At 58.2% G+C, this 22,512-nt stretch overlaps 1 protein-coding gene and 1 long non-coding RNA gene across 2 annotated transcripts in view; both read right to left on the bottom strand.

Moving 5' to 3' along the window:
• The window catches only part of KCNQ1 (potassium voltage-gated channel subfamily Q member 1), a 313,789-nt gene that overhangs the window by 20,457 nt on the left and 270,820 nt on the right, over positions 1-22,512 (bottom strand).
• On the bottom strand, positions 3,457-18,244 carry LOC146405018 (uncharacterized). Its single transcript, XR_014836699.1, has 2 exons — positions 18,158-18,244; positions 3,457-6,014 (listed from the first exon to the last, which is right to left on the bottom strand). It is a non-coding gene; the product is annotated as an uncharacterized LOC146405018 (long non-coding RNA).

The raw sequence follows: 22,512 nt of genomic DNA, 5'->3' as shown, positions 1-22,512 counted from the left end.
CCGGGAAGTGGGGGAGCCCGGCGGGGTGTGTGTGTGTGTGTGTGTGTGTGTGTGTGTGTGTGTGTGTGTGGTGGGGTGTGTGTGTGTGTGGTGGGGTGTGTGTGTGTGTGTGTGCGCGCGCGCAAAGGGTTAAGCTGCCCTCCACCGCCCCGTCTCAATTTCTTCATTTCTCAAAGGCCGGGCCCTCTCTCTTTCCAAGTCACAGCTGACGTGAAATGTAGCCTTAAAATGCAGCTGACATGAAAAACAATAGCGCTCCCTCGGAGAGGTTCTGCTGCGGGCTGGCCGGCCCCCCGCCCCCCAATAATTACTCAAGACATTGGCATGAGCCAGGCCTGGTTAGGTAACAGGCTGCTTGCTCCGGAGACTTATAACTCACAGGCAGCTACACATGATCTCTGCAGACAACAAAATCGTTTCCAGGATGGCGGGGAGGGCGAGGCCTCGGGGAGGGGGGCTGGGGGCAGGAGGAGCTGGGGCCAGGCCGAGTGGGGGGGAGTCCGAGGGAGGGCCTCCCGGGGGCCCCAGAGATGTAGGCTGGGAACTTGAGGGGGGAAGTATCTGTGGGAAGTTGTTCCCTTCCCCCCGGCCCCCCCACCCCAGTGTGTGCTCTGAGAGTCCCACACTTGCTCTAGTCCCTGGAGGGTGAGGCCACCCTGGTCCAGTCTGTTACTGAGCAAGACACAGGGGACACTCATTCATACTGAAGTGTGAATGACTACCCTTCTCTGAGGAAGATAATTAAATTGTCTGTTTACGTCCACGGTCCCACGGTACATGACTCCCTCAAGGGCAGGTCCACATACTTTCCCCCGTGTTCCCAGCGCCTAGTACATAGCAGACATTCAGAAAATGCTTGTTGAAGACAAGGACATCGAACCCAAAGAAGGAAGCATCAAGACTGTAACTTCGGGCACAGGGGGGTGGGACCCCTGGCAGCCAGTGCTGAAGGGACGCTGGCAAGGGGATGGCCGCGGCCGGTCCCGCCCCAGGCCCGTGCTCGGAAACCCTGGGCCCCTGGAACCCTCCTGCAGGGAACGCCCGTTTCCCTGGAAGGATGCTGAGCCCAGGGAGGCGGAGGACTCGGAACGTGTGGCTTGGGAGGGCCTTCCTCTGGCCTCCTCGGCCGTCCGTCTGGGTTTGCACCCAGCAGCCCGGCAGCCCGCCCAGGCCCAGGGAGCCCGACCGCCGAGGCTGCAGAGGGAGGATCCAGCAGAGGCCCGGCCTCAGCTGTAGCCTGGGGAAGCCTCACCCCCACCCCTCTGGGCCCTTTTCCTCCGTGACCATCTCTGGACACAAGGATAGCCTTCTCCAGGGTCATCTGACCTTGGGCTCAGGCCCCTGTCTGAGGTCAAGTGCACCACTGCTCCCGCGCTGGCCTGGCGCGCAAACCAAGGTGTGGATGGCGGGGCCGGCCCTGCACTGGGCAGAGCCAGCCCTGGGGACCAACACCTGTTGGCCCTGCCCCGAGTGCCCACCTCCTCGTCCTGTCACTCAGGCCGCAAGGACTTATGGGGGGGCACTGACTCTGTGCTGGCTGGGGGTCCTAGGGACCCAGGTGGTGTGATTCACGGCCCCCCCATCACGTCAGCAGTGTCTGGTTGGGTCCACGTGGACAGAGCAGTGGCTCCAGGTCAGACCGAGTAAGGAATCAGTGGCCCTCGGTGGCCACACCCAAGGCGACGTCCCAGCCTCACTTCCTGTCCTCTGGACGGCCCCATGCACCCCTTCACAGGGTCACCTCCTGAAGCTTCTGGGAGCCCAGATTCCTCCCCCAAAGTCTCTTGCTGGCTGAGCCCGTGCGCGCCCTTCTTTTGGAGCCGCCTCCCCGCTGCTCTCAAGCTTATTCTCCGCTCCAACCCCTCCTTTGGGCCTCACATCCTAATTGCAGGCGACACCCACACGGCGCCCCCGCACAGAGGTCCCAGAGTCATGTGCCCTGCCCTCTGCCAGGTTCCCTCCTGGAAACCCCCTCGGCCTCCCCTCCCGCACTGCGCGGCCAAGCCAGGGCCCGGGGTGGGGGTCTTTCCTGACGATGCCCCCACCCACGCTCCCATCTCCCACCTGTCCCCAAGTCTGAGGATTGCACCCCCTGAATGTCCCTGCATCACTTCCTCTCCCCCTCCCTCCCAAGACCTCAGCCACGGCCCCTCCTCCCACCCCTGTATCATCTCACATTCCAGCCAGAGAGCTGCTCACCCGCCAATGCTGCCAGAAGAGCTTGTGACCCGTGCACATGCGTGGGAGAGTGCGGGTGGGTGCATGTGAGAGTAACTCCAGGGCTGTCCTCACTGCAGAGCTTACAATGAAAAAGGATCATTCGGGGCCTCAGCTCACAGCCCAGTCCCATTTGTAGGGCAGCTGCTTTTAAGGCTCCCCTTTGGGCAGTGCCCTCATCAGCCTCAAGGAACACGGGTGCCCTATCACTTCTTGACACATCAACCCCAGACACCATTTATAGAATTCCTTCCACGGAGGATGAGAATTGAGCCCTCACACCATCCTCCACGTCCGCTCCCTCTTATCCCCTGGAATCACTTCACCAGTATTGTAACTCAGTCCACAGTGGAATCCGTGGCCTGCCTTTAGTTCCCTTAGAGCCACGGGGTCTGTGGTTCTCCACCCTGTTCTCTAGCATTGCTTTCCATGGGTGATCCTCGGCTCTTCCAGAAGCCCCTCTGTACTGGGTTCGCCTCTGAGCCCACCCTGTTTGTTTTCCTGGAAGACCTCCCTGGAGGGGCCTGTCTTCCACTTGCACCTGGGCTGGGGCCTCCCCCAATATCCCCCCCATAGGCTCCACTGCTGCCTGCCCTCATCTGTTCCATTTTGCTGGAGCACCGCCTCCATAACTTTCTAAGAAAAGGTGCAGGAAGGAAACGTTACGAGCTCTCATGTCAGAAAATGCCTTTTTGGTATCCTGGCCCTAGGTAGATACTTTGGCTGGGTATAGAATTGTACTTTCCTTTGCAATTTTGAAGGCATCTTTGGAAATTCTCTTTGCTGAAAACCAACCCATGGTTCCAAGGCCCATGGTTTGGTAGGTCACCCGTTCGTTCTTTGGGAAGGTTCTGGAAGGACAAGAGGACATGGCAGCTGCCTTCCAGCCCAAGTTCTTGGTGGGCCCTCCCTTCCACGGATGTTTCCTCTTAGCTGTCTTCATCTCCCTTCCTGGAATGTTGGATGTTGAGCCTCCTTGGACCAAGTCTCCATGCTTCTTGGCTGTTCTCTCCTATTTTCCATCTCTCTGACTTTATTCCACTTTCTGGGAGATTTACTTCAACCTTTTACTGTTTTTTTTTTTTTTTTTTGTTTTTTTTTTTTTTTAATTCAGCAGCATATTTTACATTTCCAAGAGTTCTTTCTGGTTCTCTAATTGTTTCTTTTTCATAGCATCCTGTTCTGGCTTAAGGATTACATGATCCTCATAAATTTCAGAGTGATCTTACAAATGCAACATTTTTCATGTGGTTCTATTGCCTAATGACCTTTGGGGTGCCTGACTGTCCACTCTGAGTGTCCCCTCCTGGGTCTGGTCCTGTCTAGCTCTTCACTTGCCCTCATCCCACTCTCTCCCTTGGCCTGCGCTCAGCCCTCTACGTGTGCTCAGATGCATGAGGCAGGTATGTTCCTTCCTGCCTCAGGGCCTTTGCATGTGCTGCCCCCTGTCTGGAAGGCTCTCTCCATCTCCTGGCTTAGCCGAGCCTATTTCCACTCCTGCTTTGCATGCACATCACAGGGTGCTTCCTCTGATGCCTTTGCTAACTTCCTAGATAGGGTCACAACCCCTGTTGTGTGTCCCTTTAGCTCTATTTATAGCAGTTGGCAAGATTCTAACTACATACCTGTCCCCACCTCTGTCTCCTAGAGGGTAACTCCCACGAGGGTGGGTCAGGTCCATCCTCTCTGCTACTACTCCAGGACCCAGCACAGAGCTGAGGCTCATATCAGTGTCCCATTGCTACGATAACAAGTTACCACAAACACAATAGTACACACATGTATCCTATTACAGTTCTAGAGTCAGGGGTCTTACCAGGCAAAAATCCAGGTGGCACCAGGCCTGTATTCCTTCTGGAGGCCCCAGGAGAGAGTCTGTCTCCTGGCCTTTTGCAGCTTCTGGAGGCCACCTTCATGCTTGGCTTGTGGTATCTGCCTCTACTTTTGAAGCCGCAGTGTGGCATCTTCTCCTCTCTGACCTCTGCTTCTGTCATCACAGTCCCTCCTCTGACTCTAACTCCCTGTATCTCTCTTTTAAGGACTCTTGTGATGAAATTGGGCCCACCCGGATAATCCTGGCTGATTTAGCCGCCTCAAGGGCCTTCACTGAATTGCATCTGCAGAGTCTCCTTTGCTATGTGAGGTCACATGCTTACAAGGTGTTGGGGACTAGGACAGGGACACCTTTGGGGCTGTTACATGACAATGGTGCTCAGATGTGCTTGCAGAGCAGGGACATGATTCCAGTGGACGGTAAGTGGGGTTTCCTGGGGGCAGCACCCTTTAAGAGGATGCCTCAAGAACCAGGCAGGTAAGCGGAAGGTATTGTGGCAAAGAGATTAAGGGGAGCCAAGAGGGCAGTGTCTCTGAGCACCAAGAGGATTTCCAGTGGGAAAACTCCAGGGTCCCCCAGGCCCTCAGTCACCTTTCCATCCTCACTGGCCACACTCCTTCCCTGCATGTGCCATGTCCTCTGCACCTAGTATCACACAGCTGAGAGGAGGCAGCATCAGGCTCCACCACACACCATGTAACCCCTCCCTGAACTGCAGAGTCTTACTCCCCAGGCAAGGAGTGACCAAGCACTGGAGGAGCCTGACCCTACCCGTGGGCGACAGGAGCCTCACCATGGGGTGAGCTCACCCCCAAAGAGGCAGCTTCAGGGGCTTTAGATTAGATTCCACGCCCTTAGAGAGGCATGAAGAAGCATCTGCAAAAGAAGTGGAGATCCAAGGCCTGATTGCTGCGAAGGCCAAGAAGAAGCCTCCAGAGACAGGCCAATGAGCAGGATGGGCTGGAGGGAAGGGAAAGTGGGGGGTGGAGGCCAAGCCAGCGGGATCCATCAGGACATAGCACATCTCAAAAAGGAGAAGTAAGGGTCAAGGGAAAGTGAGGGCATGTGGAGGATGGAGGTCCCGGAATGATGGAGAGTTTTCTACGAGGAGAGAAGAAGGAGAGGGAGGGGTAAACAAGGAGCAGAGACCACTGCACACACCTGAGGAAAGGTCACATATGTGCCTGGGCTTTGAGGGCCCAGAGTGCAGAACAGAAAGAATCAGACAAACTGATAACTCAAGAAATCCACAATATCATCGGTGATGACAGCACCCATCTCTCAGAAGCTGGCATATCACACTGGGAAATATAAATGAACAAACTAAGGATCTAGAGGAATTGAATCACAACAGAAAAGGCTCTGCTGCCTCCACGCGTACACGGAGAGTTCACAAAGATGACCTTATTAGGCCCTGAAGGAAGTCAATACACTTGAGAAAGTCTATACCTTAAAACAGAATTGGAAAAAACTAGCAACAAAACAAGAGCAACAAAGTTGATACATCTGGAAGTTAAAAATATCTCCCTAAATAAACTTTCAGTTAAAGAGAAAATAGAAAGGAAATTCAATTTATTTAGAACAGATTCACAGTGAAAGCAAGACATATCAAAATTTGTGGGATGCTGCCAAAAGGGTATTCAGAGGAATATTTGTAGCAGTTTTAGAAAATCAAATGTCTGAAAATAAATGGGCTAAGGTTTCAATTCAAGGGGCTAGAAAAAGAACAAAATAAATACAGAGAAAGAATAAGAAAGGAGAAAGGAGAAAATGAACAAAACAAAGAAAACTTTTTATGAATATAGAATTGATCAATAAAACTGGTGGGTTTTTTCGAGAGTTAATAAGATAGGTAAACTTTAAGCAAGTAAAGTAACAAAGAATTAGGAATGGAAAGGGAGTAATAACTACAGGTACAGAGTGAGCTGAATAATTATATTATTATGACACATTAAATGAAAAACTCAACATGGTGAATAGTTTCTAGAAAAAAATGACCCAAGAAGGCTTATGAAATATAAAATCCTAATAAACAAAAACCCATTGGAGAACTCGACATGATACTCTTACCCTCCTCCTGAAGGTTCTGAGCCCAGTTTTTTGAGCCATTTCTACAGTATTTTCAAGAAGCCGATAACATCAATCCCACACAAAGTGTTCCAGGTATAGGCAAAGACGGGACATTGCCCAATTTATTAGCTAAAACCAGGCACCAAAACTGGGTACGGAAATATAAGAAACTTCGAGGCCAAAGCCAGTTACCAACACAGATGCCTAAGTCCTAAACTGCAAAGGAGCGGACGGAATCCAGCAGCCTAAGAGAGTCAAGAGCATGTATATTCCAGGAATGCAAGGACAGTTTGATCTTAGGAAGCCAAGCACTGCTCTAACCCGCCTTTCAGGGGGCAGAGGACCAGGGTTCAGGCAAGAGAAAACTAGATGGTTCCCTGGGAACCCCTGCCAAATGCCTTCACTACGCACTGTGGCCTGATTATCTCCTGGTCCCTCGTGACCCACACCCTGAGCACCCTGGTGGCCCCTGCTTTTGGTGTGTTCTCAGCTGGACTTATATTTCCAATTGTGGGCTGATGTATGTCACCCATTCCAACTTCCTAGCCTGCCCAGTGGCAGGGTCGGGTGGGGCTTATGCCAGCCTTGCCTGCCCTCACTTGTACTCCAGTTTGCTCTGCTTTGTCTCCATTTTTTCACCCCCTGGGCCATGGCCAGGCACACAGCACTCAGGGAATCCCTATGGAACTGATCTGATTTTTACTGGAACTCAACACATTCGGGCAGGTACCCCTGACTCAACCACGTTTCTTGCATCCATAGGAGGTGACCATGGGGTGGAAGGTGGGAAGGGATGGAGAGACAGGTGCACAGAGTGTGGGCAGAGGGATGCGAGGCAGCCCGTGATGATGCCTGAGACTTCAGCCTCCCCTGTCCAGAGAGCTAACGGGACTGGGGCGGGGGTGTCCCTAGAATTAGGATGCACCTGGGTTCAGATGCTCCTGAGCTGAATAAATCCACCCTTGTGGACTGGCGTTCAGATGAGCTCTTGGGCCTTTCAGGGCACAGAGAGCCGGGGTTCAGGCAAGAGAAAGCCAGATGCTTCACTGGGAACCCCTGCCAACCCCTTCACTATGCACTGCGTCCTGAGTATCTGCTGGTCCCTCATGACCCATACCCTGAGCGCCCTTGGGCCCTGCACCCCACATTCCACAGCAGCAGCCCCGTGGGCCACCCCCCACCCCGGAGGGCACTCAGGAAAGGTAAGTGGAGACAGGCTGGAGAGAAGCCCGTTCTGAAAGGAGCCTGGAGGACAGAGCCTGGGGCTCCGAGGAAGCCTCACTCCTCCCTCTGGCTCCACACCTGCCATGGCCGCTGCCTGGTCTGTGCAGGGCCGGCTCCTTCTCGCCGCTGGGGCTGGGCTCAGTGGTCTCTCCCGGCCCCTGCCAGGCCCTCGTCACCACCCCCATGTTCCTTCCTTCATGGGACTTATCACCACGAACTTCTCTTGTTTTGTGTTTGTTTGTTTCCTGGATTTCACTCTGTCTCCCACAACAGACCACAGCCCCGCGCGAGCCAGGACCTCTCCGATCTAGCCCGCCACGGCCGTCTGGAGCTGAGCGCGCCCGGCGAATGCTTGTTGATGAGTGAGTGAGTGAGTGGGTGGGGGCCAGGCAAGGACACTCCTGGGGGAATTCTCCCCGGGGGAATTCTGGTTGGATTTTTCAAAAGGCGGGAGCAGCCTGGCCCTGTCCAGGCTGGAACTGGGAGCAGAAGGAGGTGGGCGTCCTGCAGCGAATAGGCAGGGGCTGGGCCAGATCCCTCCGGCCACCTGCCTTCCCGCCTGGCAAGTGGTTCGGTCCCCACCCCCACGGCTGGAGGAACAGCAAAGCCAGCAGTTGTGGGGACACCTGTTGGGGAGGGCGTGGTGGGGGCCATGCTGGCAGCTGAGAGCGGGGCCTGGCCCGGGCCAGGGGGAGGACCTGGGTCAGGGGACTGGGGCTGGGGGCTCTGGGCAGCTGGTGCCGAGGACCCGTGGGCCTGACAGGTGGGCCGGGAGACCCAGCAGCTGGGCCGCCAACAACTGGAGGCGGTGGTGGTGGGGGGGTATCCTGGGGGGCAGATCCGGCCCCCGAGCTGTGTGTGCATGGGGGCGGGGGGGAGGTACAGGGGGTCTGGCATAAGAGCGGGGACAATGGGGGCATTTTCTGGGCCCCTCGCCCAGAGCGGCTATGTCCCATGACAGCCCCCAGCATTTGGCTCCCATGGTCCCGCGCTTTCTGCCTGAGAAAGGCCTCTTTTTGCTCTCCTGAGGACTCTGGAGGCCCGGGGATGTGCCTGCTGAGGGGGTGAGGAGGGCGGCTGAGGGTGGAAAAAAGGGTTGAGGACAAGCTTTTCCTGGCTGGGGGGTGGGGAGGGCCGAGAGGCTGGGTTCCCACAGCGTGGGACACGAGGCGGAGGGGGGCGACCGTGTGTGTCTTTGGCCAGCCCTGCGGCCTCTCTGCCAAGAGAGTGGGTTTAGATGTTAATACATATTCTGCCAGAAGAAAAGAAAAAGGGTTTTGTAGACACGATTGGTAGTTTGGGAACTGCTGGGTTAAACAAAATAAGCTGCTTTTACCGAAGGCCTTCTCAGGGCCTTTAAAATGCAAATGAGCATCCTTTGCACAAAGCCTGTGGAAGGGGTGCTGGGTGGGAAGGGAGAGGGTCCACGGCTGGAATTCTGAGCAGCATCCTTAAGATCTGAGGCTTCTTGAAGTTCAAGGGTCCGCCTTCGGCAGGGGGGGAAGAGGGTGTGTGTCCCGCGTGAGAAGGGTGCCTGGACATGTCTGTGCCACCTGCCCCTGGCCTGGGCGGCTCCTACAGGCTCTGTGGAGCTGGGACAGCCCAGAGCTAGTGCCCCAGGCTCCGCCCACCCCCAGTCCTCCGGGCCACGGACCCACAGAGCCTTCTGAAGGCCGCAGGAGCTGCAATCGGGACACGTTCCTCCACGGTGAAGGGCTGGAGGGCAGCACGGGCTGCAGACTCCGCTCGGGAACTGAGCCGCCTCTGCACCTCCCAGAAGGGGACCCCACGGGGCACCTAGATCCTGGGGTTACCGACATCTGCGCAAAGCTGGGGGCCGAGGGCACCCACACCGCCCTCGTCCCAGTAAGACCCGGGTTCGAGGTAGCGCTCAGAAACTGGCTGAAGCCTCGGAAAGAGCCGTCGTGGGTTCTGTCCATTGTAGCTGAAAACATCTGACTGTGACCACAAAAATGCTGGCCTGGGCCTGGGCGCCGCGGAAACATTTTCCTGTGAAATATGCAAGCACGCCGGTGCAGCGAGGAGCTTGCGCCTTAACCCTTGGCAGGGAGCGTGCTCGGATCCGCGAGGCCCGGAGCCACCGCCTCGGCCGCCGCAGGGGACATGGCCTAGGGCCCCGGCTCCCAGGCAGGGGCAGGGCCTCCTCACAGAACGGAGACATTGAGGTTCTGTGGGGGTGGGAGAGCCTCCCGAGGCTGTGGGGCTCATAGCCACGAGCTCATGCATCCAAGGGACCCCAAGCAGGCAGCGGCGGGGTGCTCAGGGGCTGGGGACGCGGACGAAGTGAGCAAGCAGTGCAGGCCCCATCAGAGGGCAGATGTGATGAGCAGAGACAAACTGGGAGCCCCTGCTACACAGGGAGGCCCTGGCGGGAGCCCCCTCCACAACAGCACGACAGCACGACAGCATGACAGCACGACAGCAGGGCGAGTCCAGGTTTGACGCGTCAAGGCCCACCAAAGCACGCAGCCCGACCCAGCACCACAGCCGGCGCTGGGGACAGATTCCCCAGGGGCGTCACAAAGAGCCATAGAAACTCTCCCCAGGCAGGCGGGCCAGCCCCTCGTCACCAGCACTGAGCGTTACTCTCCTTTTAAACTATTGCCCAGCTGCCATCAGCAGCCCGCACCCTCAGAGTCCTGTCCTTGGCACCACGGGTGGCGGGGCTGTGCGCTGTATGCGGGCCGGTGATCCTTCCACGGCAGCTGTGGCCAGTTTCCCCAGAATAGGCCCTGTAGCCTCTTCACAGAGAGAAGAGGAAGGGGCCAGGCTGAGCGGGGATGGCCGAGCCTTCGCCCCAGCTGCCGGCCACTCCTCGGGGGGCCGCTGCCCTCCCGGCCCGGGCTGCCAGCTGTCTGCGCTCATCTCGCGGCGGCCCTGGCCCTGGGCTGTGCACACCCTGGGGCCCCCTGCCTGCCTGCCAGCCAGCACGTCCAGCTGGCCTGGTCCCCTGGCCCCGCCCCCTTGCCCGACAGGTGTGTGGTGACTCAGAGGCGTTTAATTCTTCGGCACAGGCAGCTGTTGGAGGCAGCCTGCAGACCCCTGCATCGGCCTCAGGCTGACAGTGGGGCTTCAGGGCCAGGGGCTCTGGGGGCGTCCAGCAGGAAGGGGGCCCTCTGTGCCCCCTACCTGGCCTGGCCTTCAAGCTACCTCGCTGCTGGCATGGGGGCAGGGGCCCTCCCGCAGGGTCTTGGGCCTTCCCTTGCCCTGTGCCAGCCTAGGACCAGGGGCACCAGAGCCATGACTCTGCCTTCAAGCCAGGGAGTCTTGGGTGCCCATTCTTGGGGTTCCTGCCTGCCTTCCCTCCCAAAGGCTCTGCAGCAAAGGTGTTGGGATCTGCAGAGAGGGGGCCCCCAGACCTCCTCTGATGCAACAGGCTCAGCGGGCCCCTGGGTGGTGTCCACAAGGCCTGTGTGGCCCTCCAGGGAAGGGTGTCGACAAGAACGAATACGCAGCACACGCTTTCTCACCAGCCCCAGGCAGCCCAGAGGCCGAGGGGCCAGGAAGCAGAGACGGAGCTCCTTCTCATAAGCAGGGGGAGCAGAGCCCCAAAGGGAAATGGCTTGAGACCCAGGCCTTAGCAGGATGGCTGAGTGGTCTGCTCAGCAGCCAAAGGCAGATGGAATAGGAAGGGATGCCAGCCTTAAGGGCTTGGGGCCCACCTGTTCCTACCTGGTGAATCCTTCCTCGAGGTCTTTATCTGTTCATCCAAGTTTGCTTGTTTCGTCCCTCCCTTCCATCCATCCAGCTGTCATTCCCCCATCCATCTATTGTTCCATCTACTCATCCATCCACCCATCCATCCATCCATCCACCCATCCATCCACCCATCCATCCACCCATCCATCCACCCAACCATCCACCCATCCATCCATCCATCCACCCATCCATCCACCCATCCATCCACCCATCCATCCACCCATCCATCCACCCATCCATCCACCCAACCATCCACCCATCCATCCATCCATCCACCCATCCATCCACCCATCCATCCACCCATCCATCCACCCATCCACCCATCCATCCACCCATCCATCCACCCATCCATCCACCCAACCATCCACCCATCCATCCATCCATCCACCCATCCATCCACCCATCCATCCACCCATCCATCCACCCATCCATCCACCCATCCATCCACCCAACCATCCACCCATCCATCCATCCATCCACCCATCCATCCACCCATCCATCCACCCATCCATCCACCCATCCATCCATCCATCCACCCATCCATCCACCCATCCATCCATCCACCCATCCATCCATCCACCCATCCATCCATCCACCCATCCATCCATCCACCCACCCATCCATCCATCCATCCATCCATCCATCCACCCATCCATCCATCCATCCACCCACCCATCCATCCATCCATCCATCCATCCATCCACCCATCCACCCATCCCCCACCCATCCATCCATCCATCCATCCACTCACCCAGCCACCCCCTCATTCACCCTCCCACCCTTCCTCTTAGCCATCTAACACACCCAGCCCTCCCCTCCTCGTCTCCCCACCCGCCCCTCCGTCCCCGCCCACCCACTTCTTTTATCCACCCCCCCTTGGCTCCTCCACCCCCCCTTGGCTCCTCCACCCCCGCACCCTGCCCCCAGGCCTGTGTATCTGCCTTCATTCTTTCCACAAGCAGTTAGCAGCTGCCTCCTGTGTATCTTGCAGCAACGGCAACAACAAGAAGATCAAAAGGCACTTATGACGCAGCCCCTGGCCTCTGGAGTGACAGCCTGCCACCGACTAAAAATAGACCAGGATCGAGACGCCGGTTCTCGCTCCATCTCTTCTCTCATCTCTCAAGTCCTTGCTTCTCTCAACAGGGGACACACTCCATGCGGCTGAAGGGTCCCAGATCAAAGAGGGGGTCAGGGGACAGGCATGAGGGTGCTGTCAGGGCTTGGTGACCAGGTGCGAGGTTGAAGGTCGGGTGAGTCTGGGTGACCCTGCGGGTTTTGGTTCTCACCATGGACTGAGACCATTTGCTGAGAGACAGAATCCCCAGGGAGGCAGGTTTGGGGGAGGAAGAGGCAGCCCCTGGGCTTGGCCCTGTAAAGGTGGGGAGCCTGGGTCCCCTGAATGGAGATGCAGAAGGACACGTGGGTGCGGGCTGGGCTGGGGACCACAGGGTCTCGGAGTGGGTCCTGGGCATCGATGGGCCATCAGAGTCCCCTCGAGCTGCCCAGGCAGTGGGGAGCTGGGATGGACACCCCTGTCTCCCATCTAGCCCCTCGCTTTGACAGAGGGAGATGGCTCTGCCTGGCCTGTGCTCATGGTTAGCTTGTTTGGGCAGTGGGGCCCCTGCAGAGTTTGCTGGGCACTTACTCTGTTGCACTGGGCCAGGCTCTGCTCTGGGTGCAGGGCCGTGGTGCGGGTGGCACAGACGAGCCCCGCCTCGGTGGAGCTTCCTCCCACTGCCAAGGTTCAGGGTCAGATGGTGAAGGGGGACCAGAGTGTTGGGCCAGACACCCCAAGGCAGAGAGGGGAACGGTGTGCCGGGCAGGTGTGGCCAAGTGGGTTGGCTGGGGTGTGGTTTTGGGGTGCCCTTCAAACGGGGGCGGGGGCCTTGAGGGGGGAGCCCCGTGTGGGAAGGCTGGAGTGAGCAGGAGCTCAGGCAGGTGAGGTTGGGAGGTGGGCACGGGCCAAGAGGGTGCCGGGATGGTGCTCCAGGGAGAAGGGAGGACTCTGGGGGCTTGAGCAGGAAGCGGGTGGTCTTGTTGAGGTTTGAAGCGTCCCTCTGGCCCTTGCATGAGGACAGGAATGCAGGGAAGACTGAAAGTGGGGTGTCCTGTGGGACGGGGCAGGCCCTCTTCCTTGGGAAGGAACGCTGCCTTCATACGTGCTGTTCCTGGCTGCCGGAAATGCCCTTCCACCCCTGGCAGAGTCTGTAGAGGAAGGTCGCTGGGATTCAAGTCCATTTCCCTGTTGCTGCGACCTCTGCCCCAGGTGCCCTGTTTCCCTGTCTCTCCAAACCTCAGTGTCCTTGGCTGCAGGTGACCTGAGTAACGCCCACTGAACAGCCTGGCAACGGGTTGGCCCTGGGGAGCGCCTCCTCCAGCAGCCCTCCCTGAATGCCCATGGCTCGGTGGCATCCCCTCCTGGGACGTGTGCCAAGCGAGGAGCCCCTACAAGGGGCGTCAAGCTAAGCAGAGGGCCAGGTGCCTGAGGGCAGGCAGCTCCACGTGACAGAAACCGTGGAGAGTCCGTCATTGCTGCCTGCGACCCAGCCCCCAGCGCCTCGGCTTCTGTGGTCAGGGACCCAGGGCTGAGGACTCTGACGGTGCGTGGGACCTTTGCTCCTGCAGAGGGGGTGGCGGTGTGTGTGTGCCCATGTGGTGCCTGCGGCAAGGAGAGGGGCCCTGGTCCTGAGCTCAGGGGGTGGCTGGGAATAGAACTGTCCTCCTCATCCCAGGTCACTGGGAGGGACGGAGGGAGGGAGGGAAAGAGAGGAAGGGGGGAGCAAGGGAGGGGCAGGAAGTGGGTTCATGTTCACGCGGCGTGTGCCGGGCCTTGGCAGACGGCTCCTGCTCCCGCATCACAGGAGGTGGGGTCCTACAGCAGAGGCCGGGGGCCAAGATGCAGAGGGACTGGAGACCCTCCAGAGTAAGCGTGCTAGAGGGCCCGCAGGTGGCCCGGCTAAATCTGAATTATACACAATGACTTTTTTATAGTACATGAAATATTTGGGCTATACTTATACTGAACAATGTATCCATCTTAGGCATCCTGCATTGTTTTTTTCTTTTCAAAATCTGGCTGCCTTCTGGAGACCCCACAGCCTGAGAGGGGCTTCCAGACTCGGGAGCCACCCCCCACCCCCAACTCTCCCTGGGATATGAGGCCCCATCGCCCTGCTTGGTGGGAACCATCTGGCCTTCAGGCTTCCCCACCAGGGTAGCCCTCAGGGTACCTGGTCTGCAGCCTGTCTTGGGGAGGTTGTTCCAGGTGGGGCTAGTGCTGCCACTGCTGTAGCTTCCTTCCCTGGATCTAGCCGTACCTGAAGTCGCTACTCGTAGACTTATCATGAGATTTTTTTAATGAGTCCACACTTTTCCTTCTTTGCTCAAGCAAGTTTTAGGGGAGTTTCTATTAGTTGAAATGGAAACTTGGTGCCAGGATCAGGTTTTGGGGTTCACACTGGGCATAGTTGGGGGTGCAGGGGCATGGCTGCCTGAGAGGGTTTCTTGAGGAGTGAATGACTTGGAGGGGCCATAAGGTGCAAGAGAGTCAACAGGAGAGGCAGTGCCTGGAGAAAGGAGCACAGAGTGGGCACAGGCGGTGTCAGGGCAGAGGCCCTGGGGCAAGTTTGCTGGGCGTGGGGTTTGTCCAGGGCAGGGCCCGAACTGATGCTGGGTGCTGAGCAGTGAGAGCTTTGAGGTGCCGTCCAAACCTGAGGCGACAGTAGCCCTCTGGCTGTTCGAGCCCCTCCCGAGTTGCCCTGTCCATTTCTCAGAACCGCCATCAGGCAGAGACTCAGAACCCTCCTACCTCCATTCTGTGGAAAAGGAAACCGAAGCTCAGAAAGCTCAAGCTGGAGTTCCCGCTGTGGCTTAGTGGTAATGAACCCAACTAGCATCCATGATGTGGGTTCGATCCCTGGTCTCACTCAGTGGGTTAAGGATCCAGCATCCCCGTGAGCTGTGGTGTAGGTCATAGCAGCAGCTGGATCCCTTGTTGTTACGGCTGTGGTGTAGGCTGTCAGCTGTAGCTCCAATTCGACCCCTAGCCTGGGAACTTCCATATGCTGCAGTGCAGCCCTAAAAAGAATAGAAAATAAAAAAAAAGCTCAACATGTCCAAAGGTCTCATAGGTCAGGGGCAGAGCTGGGGCTCAAACCTATGTCTGTGGAGTCTGAGTGCCTTGCAGGGTCTGGTCTGGGATTGTTGGAGTGGGTGATGAGGACTGAGAGGTAGAAAGGTGCAGGGAGCTGGCGGAGTGACCCTGAGCCCCTTGAGACAGAGGCAAGGGCACTGCACTTCCGCCATCATTGTAAGAACAACGCGCCCCACTGGCCCGCTAGCCCAAAGGGACGAGAAACCCTGACAGATAGCACCTTAGCATCACCCAGATGCCCCCAGCCAACCCCCAGCCACCTGCAGATGTCTGGACAAATCTCAGTATGAGATGTTCAGATTTGGAGGTTGCTTGTTACACAGCGTAGCTGACTATTGCTTAGTTGGGGCCCCCACCACATGCTCACTACACATACGCCGACTGCCTGTGACCCTCACTTCCCCCAGTGATGTTAAAAACAGGGTTAAATCCTCAATAACTCAGCTTCTCCACACAACAGAACCGTGGGATGTGGGCTCAAATGAGGCTCTGGGGACCTGTGCCCGTCCCCTCAGGTCCTGTGTGCTGGGCAGGGCCTCGCTTTGTGTGCAGAAAGGCACCCTGCATCCCCGCTAATCCCACACCAGCTGCCAGAACCAGGAGGGAGACGGCTATGTGACAGCTGTCCTCCTGCTGCAGTAAGACCCATCATCCAGAGCTGGCTTGCCCAGCCTAAGGCGGGAAGCTGGCCCTGCCACCACAGCCCAGGGGGAGGGAGAAGAGGGGTCCCGCCCAGTCCTCACAGCAGCCCTGCTGGCCCATTTAGTGGTCTGTGATGGCAAGGGGACACCCAATGAGGACACAGCATGACCACCATGTGCAGCATGGCAGTGGAGACGTGCTGGGGACTGTGTCCACCTTGGTCACTGGGGGGCTGGTCACCGGGGGGTGGCCCACTGGCCTTAACACCATGTTGAGAAGCTGCAAGTCCTTGCAGAGGCCTGCAGCATAGAGAGGGCGGGAGTGGCTGGAAGGCAGGGCATGAGGGCCTTGTCCTGTCCCTCTGTCATACCAGAGTGTCCACCCGGTGGACACCCAGCTGCCAACCCTCTGACTCCAGGCAAGCTCCTGAAAGCAGCGGCCTCAGTGCTCTGATGCACACATCCCTTTAATGCAACAGTCAGCCCCCCTCTTCATCACGTCAACACATCCCAAATGCCAACAAGCCCACTCGTGCTCAGACCCTGAGCCCACATTTGAAGAGGCTCAGGTCATGAAAGAGAGAGGCCAGACGGGCCAAGCAGAAGCAGGTGATGAGGAACGCTACAGATCTCAAGATACAAAGACGTATCTGGACTCTCCCAAAAGATTCCAGGAGCTGCTGTGCCCATCAAGGAAGTGCAAGATGCCACAATGCATATTAGACAACAAGAAAATGCCAGAGGACACTCAAAATAGTGGCACTAATAGAATGTCATAGAACTCTGAAAGTCGAGGATAGAGTCCCCTAAGTGGAAAAAAGTTGAGACCCTACAGTTTCATTAAAAAAGTCTTCAATCTAGTTAAAAGGAATTCTAGAAAGAGATAACAGAGGCGATAGCATGGAAGAAATGATCAGATGTAATAAGAGGACCTTTCTGGAGCTCAATGACTCAAGTCTCCAAAGGGCCCAGCACAATCAAAGGTCAAGGTCACTCACAAAGAGACCTTAGCGGGATCTCGGATCCTGAGGCTGGAGCGTAGAGACTGAGAACATCCAGGGGGAAGAAAAAAGGAAAGGAAAAACCACCTACAAAGGCGTGCGAATAATGAGACTAAAGCAGGTGTGGACTTCTCAACAAGCAAGCCTGGATGCTGGAGCACCACAGGACGAGGTCTTCAAAATTCTGAAGGGAAATTACTTTCTGAAGGAAAATGTGAAATTCTATACCCAGTTAAACTATCATGAGGGTGTAATGGTTGAATAAAGACATTTTCAGATGCGTGGCAACTCAGAATGCTGACTCTGCACACACTTTGTGTAGGAAGGTGCTGGAGCTCTTCCCAAGAGATGGAGGAAGTAAACACTACATTTCCAGGGAGCAGTCAGAGTCACACAGGAACATTCCAGAAGGAAGCTAGGCAGGAGGCCCTGGAGAAAAAAATCCAGGTTGGAGCAGGAGGAGGGAGGGTTCCAGGGGGAGTGTGGCCAGGACACAGGAGTGTTGAGAGATGGGACACCAGCCTGCGTCTGAGCGCTTGGAGGAGATAATGACGGCAGACCACGCCAAGAAAGAAGGGCGGTAGTGAAGCAGGCAAGGCCCGTGGGACCTTCCAGAATCAGTTACTTGGGAGGAAACCCAGCCAATCAAGAGGCTAAACAAAGTCAAAACAAAGCACTGCGGAATGGGTATTTGGTAAAAGACCATGGCGAGCCCCAGCTCCACCTTAACACAGAATCAAGTGGGAGGCCAGGCCTTAGAACGAATGGCCCACAAATGCTAGAGATCCAGACCAATGGCCTGGTGACAGGATGACTAATGCTGGGAAGCAGGAAGGAGGGTGGGCAGGACTGATGCCACGTAAAACCGAAAGAGGCCTGCAAGGCCCCACACTTTCCCGTCATTTCCCATACTTTTTGACATGAAAGTGACATTTAGAAATGAATTTCTCCTTTGGTGAAGAGATGTTTATCTGCATTCAGCTATTTTTCTAGTCCCCTTGTTTTTTTCGCCTTTATTTGTTGAGGAAAATGAATAAATCACGATTGGCAGTACCACGTTCATCATACTTTCTGCCGGTATATCTCTTTGTCCATCCACCCATCCATCCACCCATCCATCTCCCACCCACAGTCCATCCGCCCATCTGTCCATCCACCCATCAATCCTCCACCCACTCACCCATCCATCCATCCATCCAACATCTACCCACCTGTCCATCCATCCACCCATCGTCCACCTACCCACCCCTCCATCCACCCACCTGCCCATCCATCTACCCATCCATCCATCCACCCGTCCCTCAACGACACATCCATCCATCCATCATCCGCCCACCCACCTGTCCACTCACCTACTCATCCATGCATCCATCCATCCCCCAACCACACATCCATCTGTCTCTTCCTCCCTACCCCCCGCCCCATCTCCTCTCCTGCCCCTTCCCTACGCAGCGTGCAGGGCAGTGTCTGGCAAGCTGCTCCCCTCAGGCTACTGGTGGGTAATTCGGGGATGCCAAGGGATCCTTAGGATGAAGAAGGAAGGCCCTGGAGGTTTTCACGTTTCTCTTCCAAGCTCTCTGTGCTGTTTGAATTTTCTAGAAATTCAAACACCTATCACTCCATCTAAACACTTCCGCTGGAAAAGAATGAGTGCTAGTCATCTACGGAGAATCCAGGATCCTTCTGGTGTCTTCTCCTCTGGATGCCTCTGCACGGAAGCCTATTAATAGCAACTCCGAGTGCTATTTTCGGACGCCCCTCCCCCGGAGGTCTTCCCTGACCACCCTGGCTCCCCGCCGCCACAGTGCCCTGCTCTGTTCCTGCACAGTGATTATCCAGGTCTGTCATTATGGTGTATTTTTGACCAGGGGCAGCTCCATGATGCCAGGAACGCCGGCTTGTCCCGGCAGCACCTCCAGCACCGTGGGCCGTCTGGGACACGGTAGGGGCTTGGGCGGATGCGGTGGGGGTCGCCGGGTCAGCCTGGATACCTTCCCTCTGAGCTGCATCCCACCAGCCTTCTGATGCCCCAGGCAGCTGGCATTAAATCTTGGTCTGGCGCTTGGCAGCAGGCGGGGAAGACAAACCCACAGCGGTGCCCACAGCAGTGCCCACAAGAGGGGGCGGGAAGCAAGAGCTTCCACCTCGCCACGTGCCGGGCGCCCGGCCAGGTGCTCGACAGACAGGGCTCCAGGTAATCCTGGCCACAGTCCCGGAGCAAGTGTCCTCTTTCCTCCTGACGGATGTGCGGAATCCAAGGCTCACCGGGTGCCCGCGGCCGCGCGGCTGGGAGGGCCAGGGTCCCAAGGCTTCCTCTGCTCCAACCTCGCTCATACGGCTAGGAGCGATCCCGGGGGCTGCGGGGAGCTGGTGAGTGAAGGGTGGGCTTCTAGAGGGTGGCTGGGAGGCGCCAGGCGCCGTGTGGCCTGGGGCGGCCGTGAGAGTGGGGCAGGCCAAGTGTCAGGCCAGAGGAGTGCAGTGGGCACTGGCCAGGCGATTGGGGCTGAGGAACGCCCCTGAGAGTGGGGCAGGGGACACGGAGGGGTGACGCGGGGGTGGGCGAGGAGTGGGGCTGCCCCCCACTTCGCAGCCCCCTGGCTCCCGGCTCCCAGGATCGCCTGGGGTGGGCAGGGTGCCCGTGTGGGGCTCCTCGCGGCCCCGACGGCACAGGAGCTGTGCCGGCCCCTTCTCCACCGGGCGGACCCCTGTGGCCCCGGGCAGGCCGGGCCGCGCTGCTTTCCGGCTCCAAAGTGCAGGGCTGCCCTCGGTCCCCCAGGCCTCCGGGAGGCGGGGTGGGGTGGGGTGGGGGCGGAGAGGTCGCCCCATCCTGATCTGCCCCCTCCCCCCAGGCCAGGCGCCCCCTCCCCCTCCCCCCGCGATCGCCGAAGGGAAAAGGGGCAGAGAGAGGTCTCGGCCGGCGGCGTGCACAGGAAGTGAGGGAGGAGCTGGAGGGGCGCGAGGGCGGCGGGCTGGGGGAGGGGGCGGGCGGCGGCCGTGGGGGAGGGGCGGGAGAGGCCCCCCGCGCCCGCCCGCGGCCCGTCGGGGCCCCAGGTCCCCATCGCGGGCTGCCTGCACCGCGCCCGGCAGGAAGGCCGCAGGCAGCGCGGCCGAGGAGAGCGGAGGGCTGGCGGGGAGCGTTCCGAGAAGAGATTTATTAGCGCAACAAAAGCATATTTTTTCAGGCAGGGCTGTTTGTGCAGTTACCTCATGGCAGCGCCTTGGCCCGGGGCCCAGAGGCCGCAGACCCGCTCAGCCGGCCGTCAGCTCTCGGCCCGCGGTCCTTATCTGGAACCGGACATCAAAGCGGGGCTTTTCGTAAGCGAATTAAAACAGCACACCCACCGCCCAGGGACTGGACGGGCAATTAGCCCCGAGTGGGGCGGGCGAGGGGCCCCCGGAGCTCCAGGCACTTTGCTAAGGAGTCACTGCAGCCTGTCAGACTCGATGAAATATTTTGCCCAAAGCTCATTATAATAATGAACCTGCATTTCTTTCCCCAAGAGAATAATTAGCAGAGTTCCAAATGGGTTAAAGCAGCAATTTAAAAACTGCCCCCCTTAATTGTCCCATTTACTTCATTCTGCGACGAGGAAACCTTGGCGCCTTGGAAAGAGCCGAGACTCTCCCCACGGTCACGGCCGCCCCGGCCCGCGGCCCCTGTCACCCCTCCCGGCCACCGTGGCCCCGTCCTTCCGCTCCGGCCCATCTTCGGGGGGCAGGCTGGGCCAGAGGCCTCAGGGGGGCTTCGGGCGCCTGTTCCTGGAAGGGCAGCAGCGTCCTTGTGGGCAGACCCCCGCCCCAAACCACCGGAGCCTGGACCAGGCCCACGGATGGAGTGAGGGGGGGGTGCAGGGGCGGGGGAGGGGGAGAGGGAGCAAGTCAGGGTCTCAGGAGCCCAGGAGGCTCCAGCCCCACCCCAGCCAGGGGGCTGCAGCCCCAACACACAGCCCAGCGTGGCGCCGAGGGCTCGTGGGGAACAGACACTCGGGCGCTGGGAAGACAGAGCAGGCAGGTCACACCGCGCTCGGCCGCTCAGCCCAGCTGGGGCGAGGGACAGGTGGGTCCTGGGTCCCCACAGCCCAGGGCAGGGTCACGCGCCCTCCCTGGATGAGGTGGCCGGGCTTTGCTGTACGCGGTGACCCGACGTGGCCGCAGATTGGGAAGGACGGGGATTAGGCCCCACGGAGGCAAGGACGGAGGGGTCGGAGACCCTCCTTTTGGCCGGAAGCCCCTCAAAATCCCCTCCTTGCCTCTGCATTAATGTCCCTACCCCACCACAAAAACAAGAACCACTGGTGACGGCAGATTCTCAAAAATACACAAAAACCTCTCAAAACACACCTATCTCTAAGTCCACCCTCCAGAGACGGCGGCAGTGAAAGTCTTGCGTTGTCCTGGAGGTGGCGTTTCTCCTGCACGCGCCCCAGGCTGGGATCGTGCAGTGCCCTGTGGGTCCCTGAGTCACCAGGTACGCTGGGCATTGTCCAGGGTCACTACTGCCCCTAAAGGGCACGGCCACAGCCGAGCATCCCGCGAAGGCCGGCTACGCGGGCCGTCTCCGACCCCTCTCCTGCCATAACTAAGGCTGTGGTTAATTTGCCTGCACAGGACTCCGTGGGTGATGCTGGTTTGTTCTTTGGGGATGGAGGTTTGGAAGGAGGAGGACAGGGTCCCGGGGAGAGGAACAGCTTGGGACCCCCGGATGCATCTCAGCAGAGCGCTTTCCGGAAGCGGAAGCGACAGCGAGCTAACGGGGTCCGCGGGGTGCTCCAGCACGTGTTCGACGGTCAGGTCCACTTTGGCCCGTCTTGCCTGTCCCCTGTTCAGGTCCCAGCCTGAGGGCAGCAAACTCTCCCGTGGAGGCTGGGAGGGAAGGCGTCCAGGTCCAGGGCCACAACTCCTCAAGTCTGCATGGCAGCCTGAGAGCAGCCAGCTGCGGATCACACGCCAGTGGCCGCCACTGTGTTCTAATAAAACTTTATTTACAAGACAGGCCCAGGGCCGGATTAGACTGCAGGGTGTGGCTGACGGGCCCCGCCTTTTGCACGAAAGGCGAAAGGCGTGCGGGATCTTTGCGGGCTTTGAGGCCCTTCTCTGTGGGCAGTCTTTCCTGTTTTCTTTTGCCTGCTCTTTACTGCTTTCCTCATGGATTTGGCGTCTTTCGTACCGAAAACCATCACACTCCACCATCGGCTGCGGTTCTCTCCCAGCCTGCTGGCCGGAGGGCAGGCGGCAGCGGGGCTGTGGCCTTTGCTCTCCACTTCCCGCTCTCAGCCTGACCGCTCAGGCCAGAGGGCACCTCTTCCTGCTGCTCAAGGGCGGGAACCCAGCGCCCAAGGCTGGCTGGCTAGGCACACATTCTTTCTAGATTCTCTTTTTCATTTTTGGGGGGTGGCACCTGCGGCACGTGGAAGTTCCTGGGCCGGGGATCGAACCCCTGCAGCAGTTGCTGCCTGCACCACAACGGAGGCAATGCCAGATCCTTAACGTGCTGCCCCACCAGGGCCCCTCCAGGTTCTGGTTTTCTAAATGGCTTCAGTCTCTCACCCGCAGCCTGACTGCCCTGGCGTTTGCTGTCTGCTGGCAGCAACATATGCTACCTTAGTTTTCTACCTAAGCCGCTGGTGTCGTCAGCGTCCCCCCCTGGTT

This window comes from Sus scrofa, chromosome 2 (assembly GCF_054392235.1).
Source record: "Sus scrofa isolate SSC_HxYL_T2T_F1_AM1 chromosome 2, Sscrofa_HxYL_maternal_Yorkshire_Landrace_v2.0, whole genome shotgun sequence".
Taxonomy (NCBI): Eukaryota; Metazoa; Chordata; class Mammalia; order Artiodactyla; family Suidae; genus Sus; species Sus scrofa.
Note: the sequence above shows the minus strand (reverse complement) of the source record. Positions and strands in the feature narration are given on the sequence as shown.